The following is a 6,000-nucleotide window of genomic DNA, read 5'->3' as shown; positions in this document are numbered from 1 at the left end:
GCTACTCAATGGCTTTAGTACTTCAAAACAAGAAGTAGTTTACAAAGGGATTATACCCTTAATGGAGCTCCCGCCTTGCTTCACTCTTACCACCTCACACTCACCTTGTTGCATCAACTCCACACTATGAAATGTGTGTAGAAATGGCCTCCTTTTATAAGCCAAAAGGGCTGCCCTCTCTTATGAGAGATAGCCATGTGTAGCCGCCCTTGTGCGAATAAGTCCAAATCGGACCCTCCAATCCGCCCATGTGTGGCCGCCCTTGAGAAGACAAGTCCGCTTTTGAATTCGGCCACCGGCCACCGGCCATTGACTTCCGGCCATCGGCCATTGACTACTGGCCACCGGCCAACCGACCGGTTGTTTTCCGACCACTTTCCGGCCGCCGACCGGCCATAATATTCCGGCGAAAAAAAAAGTCTCAGGGGCCTCCGCCCCCGAGGCCTTTAAAGTTGCCCCCGATTCTTGTCCGTGAAAATTTTGGTTTCCGGTGAGTGATTTTCCTTCACGCACGATGGCTTCTCCTCATAATGGGGGCCTTACAAATGTGCGCTTTTACCACAGAAAATTACAAGGGTAAATCAGGCTCCATACTTAACAAAATTCAAACCGTTGCTAATGTCTTTTGTGCCTCTCTATTTTCTCAGGTGTAATGTACTCTATTTATCGTACTTGAAGGTATTCCATTTGCTTTACCTCATAGAGTACCTCTAGTAACTTGCTGAAGGTATATCATTTGGTACATGTAGCAACCTAAGGTATAATAGTAGCTTTATTAATATGAAGGTACTCCATTGTTATACCTTATAATGCCCTATGCTTCCACGCTAGGTACTCAATAACACTTTTCATGCGATTGGAGTACCCTATATTAATGTTCATAGGCCCTTCATCTACCCTATACTGCCATATAAGGTGTGCCATAGTACATTCCATCTGATTGGAGTACTCTATATAACCTTGTGATGTAGGCCAAAGTACATTTATCTACCATATAGTAGCATGTTACGTAGAGCACACTAAAATGTACTAAAGAGTACCCTATAATTCCATGTTATGTACTACATAATATCCCCATCCACCCTATAGCATTACTCAAGGTACTCTATAGTACATTTCATACTACAAAACAAAAATATATTTCATTGATAAAGTCTTACAGTACCAAAATTGGTACTATATACCACCAAATTGGTAATTTATGGCATCCACCCTGTACCACCATTTAAGGTACTCTTTAAGACATTTCCAAACTAGTTTCAAACTTGGTACTGAACAATACCAAATTGGTACTCTACTGCAAAATGGTAAAGTATCACATAGCTAGTGTCTTACTATACCAAATCTGGTACTGTACAAAATCCAATTGCTACTGTACTCTACCAAATGTACAAAATTGGTACTATACAATACCAAAAATTGGTATTATTTAGGACCAAATGGTACTGGACTTTACCAAATGGTATTGTACAAAATGGCTAATATTTTACTGCCCCACATTTGCTTATGTACTGTACCAAATGATACTATACAAAATGGCTAATATTTTACCCTCATAAGCTGTTTTGTTTTAATGTCACAGAATGAGTTGTACCAAAGATTCAAGAGGGCTCATCCAAAAGTGGAAATTTCTCTTAGATGTTTTGAGGCTTTAAAGCCTTTTGTCCGAAAATTGTAGGAGCAATATACGTGTTGCTATGTATATCATGTCCAAATGATATATTTTAAAGAGTCATTTAATCAGATGTGACAAAACAAGTTTGGGCATCATGGAAAGGATCATGCCTACACATGTTCCGTTTGTTGCAGTGATGATTCATGTAAGTGTACTATAAACCAATCAGTGTGTCATAGCATCACTGATATGTGGGAATCACTTTTATGTCCAAAGGCTCATGATGCAGAATAATATGCAGAAAAAAAGCTTGTTCGGGGATTGCTCTAGATGTGGCATAAACAGGTTGACATTGTGTCCTGATGAAATTTCAGTGGATAGCGGGGAGGTCACTGTGAAGATCTTCATAGATGTTTCAACTTGGCAAGTTGATGCAGGCGGGTCTGAGAAGAAAAGAAAGGACTTGGTAGTGCAATGAATAAGAAGCTCTACTTTTATTGACCTATTCTCATCTCATCTTAAGAGATTCATCAAGTATAACTACATTTTTCGATGGCATGCACAACAATTTAAAGAGTGCTTACTCAAGTTTCCATAAGATGTTGTTTCGATCATCAACTTTGTCGAGAATTATCAATTTAAAATACCAATGAGATACAGTCCATGCACTAGTGGTCTAATCAGGTTACGATACTTGTTCACATTACTTATGTGAGAAACTCAGGAGGTGGTGTTGAAAAGACACTCCATTTTTACATATCTGATGATATGTTGCATGATACTCTATTTTTATAGCATTGTTTTCTTCTTCATGACAAAGTGGTTGAAACAAAAAGACCATTCTTTACGACGTCATTGGGTGTGGTCAGATGGTGCAACATCTCAGTTTAAAGCACGAAGACCTTTCTACTTTGTGGCTAGGTATTATCAGTTGACAGGTCTGCACATATGATGCATAACTTTTCAACATCAAGACATGGAAAAGGCAAGCACGATGGAGCAGGGGCAGTCATTAAGAGAACCCTCACTCACAAGGAGTTGAAACTAGATGGCTGGCCTATGAAGTCTGCAGCCAATGTAGTCAACTATCTAAATGAAACATTTCAGCATAGATCAAGTACACAAAGAGTTTTTTGGTTAGTTTCCAAGGATGATGTGCGACGCAATGTCCAATGGGATTGTCATTGTATTACAAGCTCACAATCATTTCATTGAATTGATGGATATTCATAGGATAATCCATGCGCTCTACGATATCGAACACTCTCATGTTTTTGTGATTCATGTATCTGTGGGCAATGGAGAGGATGCAAAAACAAACAACATGTAGAAGAATGGAAACATCTGATAGTCCACCCATTACTGGAATTAGAGGATCCTTGTAGTGATGAAGGCGATGATGTCGAAGAAAATAACAGTTACAATTTCAATTTGCTATTGCATAATGTCTCTAACCTCCCCATGTATGAAGATAATCTTGACTGTTTGTGTGAATTGTTGTCAATTGGTGACAACTTTGCGGTCAAGGCAGTAGAGAAAGGACATGATTTCTATCTGATTCAATCCACCAAAAAGCTATACCAGACAGTGAAGTCACAAAAGGATGCATGGCACAACAAAGTTGTTAGAGGGGGGAAAGTAGTTGAAGGCTTGTACTATGGCCAAGTTGAAGGCATTTTTGATACATATAACCTTCTAGATCATACACCTCTAGTTATGATCTACTCACACCTTGTAAGAGCAATATGGTTTCCTATGGAGCCTATCCCTAGATGCCAAAATAGATTCAGGTTATCTACTAAAATTTATGAAAAAATATACAATAGCATGCCATATGATGATGAGAGTGATCAAGATGCACTAATCATATATGTAACAAACAATACCAAACATAGATGTAGAAAGTACCAATAGATCACTTTTACGATCTCTGACAGTACTTGGGTCAATCACCATAAATTCAACCATGTACTTCTTTTGATAGCCTAATGTCTTTTTGTTTCTCTCTTGAGTTTCTCTTTTTCTGTTCTTGTGTTCAGATAGCAGGCACCACATAATAACTTGGGTTAATCACCCTATCCCAAATAACTTAGAATAATTACCAAAAAACCAACCATGTTCTTTTCATTGCCTAATATATATTTTCAAACATGGCATTGTATAGTACCAAAATTGATACTATACAATCCCAAATAGTTACTAAACCAAATGTTGTAGTACCAAAGTTGAATAGTACCTAGTATCAAAACTAGTACTGCACCAATGGTAACCCACCAGCATGATATTTTTGTGCATCCTCTCTTGATGGCTAATGTCCAGTACCAAAACGAAAACTATGAAGTACCAAATTTGAAACTATTAAGTACCAAAATTGGTACTGTTTAAGTTAACAAATTCAAAAATACAAATTGTAAGTAGTTGGAAATAATAAAATTACCATAAATGGTAGTAATATAATAGTTGGATACTGAACATGTACATTAGTAGCCAATTGGGATACATCATATATTTGGGGGGTCAAACCGATACGAATAGCCTTCCATCTCTATAAAATAATGAGCAATCAGTGGGGATAAATCATCTTTAACAACAAACAATAGTGTTTCCTACAATAGGCAAGTGGGCAGGGATCTCTGATCCACTCAACTAACCAAGGCTCTACTATATCGGCGAGACACGAGGAACCCTCGGGCTCCACTCTTGGCTCAAAAGAACGGATAGGCAAGAAATTTTCGTAATCATCCTTCAAAGACTTGTAGCGGGTGTCTTCAAGAAGGATCGTTTTGCCAGTGTTGAATTGTAGGTGTTTTCCCCACGCTGTTCGCAACTTCTTCAGGAAAATAGGCTTTTGCTAGAATTACTTGTCAACGTACGGAACACATTTAAAACTATCCCGCCAAATCTCACAATCCTTGAGAAAATATCTCTGCTCATACAAAAGAAATCGTATAAGACTTAATCAAAACAAGGCTGCACATCAGCTTATTACTCACTTACTCCAAGTTACATTACCTTCTATGAATTTGGGTTCTTCATAACTTTTGGAAAGCAAGTATTCAAGATTTTCATCAGCTTAGGCTTCATGCAACAACTCTAAATCATAACGCTTGCTCGAGCTGCCAGTACTTCCAAGAAATCTTGGGCACCTGGCCTCAACTTACAAAAACATAAATTATTGACACGTATTCCTTGTAACGCTTGCTTGAGTTCCCATTCATCTTTTGGCAACCTAGACCAACTCTTCAAGACCACCCCGTAGGCTCATCTAACCACCAAGCTTACATCTAACCACCAAGCTTTGAACCCTAACAAACAAGAATAGGCAAAAGAGATAGAAAACATATAATTGCTCATTAAACATTAGAAATTAATAGGCATATTTGGCTCATGACAAATGGTTGAAATAAGGTCGGTAATACAATGTGGCACAACACATGCATTACATCTTGCATGCATGGGTCTTAGGCAGTGCACTCAAGAGAGCTTCTTTTTGATACAAAATACATCTTCTAGAAGAGCGTCATCATCACCTATTGTATGCTCATTAACATCAACCCCTATAAGGGGGTCCTTGTCTCCCAGAAACTGGGCCTTGTGAACTACATCATCAAAAGGTAAGAATTCAACAAGCAACTCCTTGCTCACACCAGTATCATCCACCTTTGGGTCCTCTTCCTTTAACACTTTATTCCCACCCGTGTCCACCATTGGGCCCTCTATAATGGGATCCTTGCCTCCATCCTTCTTCTCCGGTAGCTATTTGTCATCTTCTCTTCCCCTGCTGGTCCTTGCCCACATCTTGCTGGTCCTTGTCTCCAATCCGTTGGTCCTTGTCTATACCCCACTGTTCCTTGTCAAGATGGTCCTTGTCTACATCCTGTTGGTCTGGTAGCACCTCATGGTCCGGCTCTTCCTTGCGGTCATTTACTCCCTCATGGACCCCTGTGGTGGTGTCCTTGTCTTTATCTAGCTTGTCTGATTGCACTTCATTAGACATTTCTTGAAATGTGTGTGTAGCTGTCTCGTGCATCTCTACATCATAGAACTTACCACCACCTACTATCATCAAACATATGTCCAGCCTTGGAGTGCTTGTCTGTAACATGGTTGTGTGTATACTCCTCTTTGACCTCATATTCTACATAGTTCAACAACAAAAAGACATTTTACGATAAGAAAAGCCAAAATTGTGTTTAAAAAAACCGCAGGATAATTGCTTACTCTTCTGAACATGTCCCTTGTGAGCCCAAGTCTTGGCCACTTCGAAATGCGCTCATTGCATCCAACTTTCACACAAATGTATTTTTTCATTAGAGTGGCAGCAAAATAAAGAGGGTGGTACTGTGGCTACAGGCCAGCATGAAAGAACCAACCACATGGGCGGA

This window comes from Adiantum capillus-veneris, chromosome 1, assembly GCF_014529385.1.
Source record: "Adiantum capillus-veneris isolate H3 chromosome 1, ASM1452938v2, whole genome shotgun sequence".
Lineage (NCBI taxonomy): Eukaryota > Viridiplantae > Streptophyta > Polypodiopsida > Polypodiales > Pteridaceae > Adiantum > Adiantum capillus-veneris.
The sequence above is the reverse complement of the archived record's forward strand: the minus strand, read 5'-3'. Positions refer to the sequence as shown.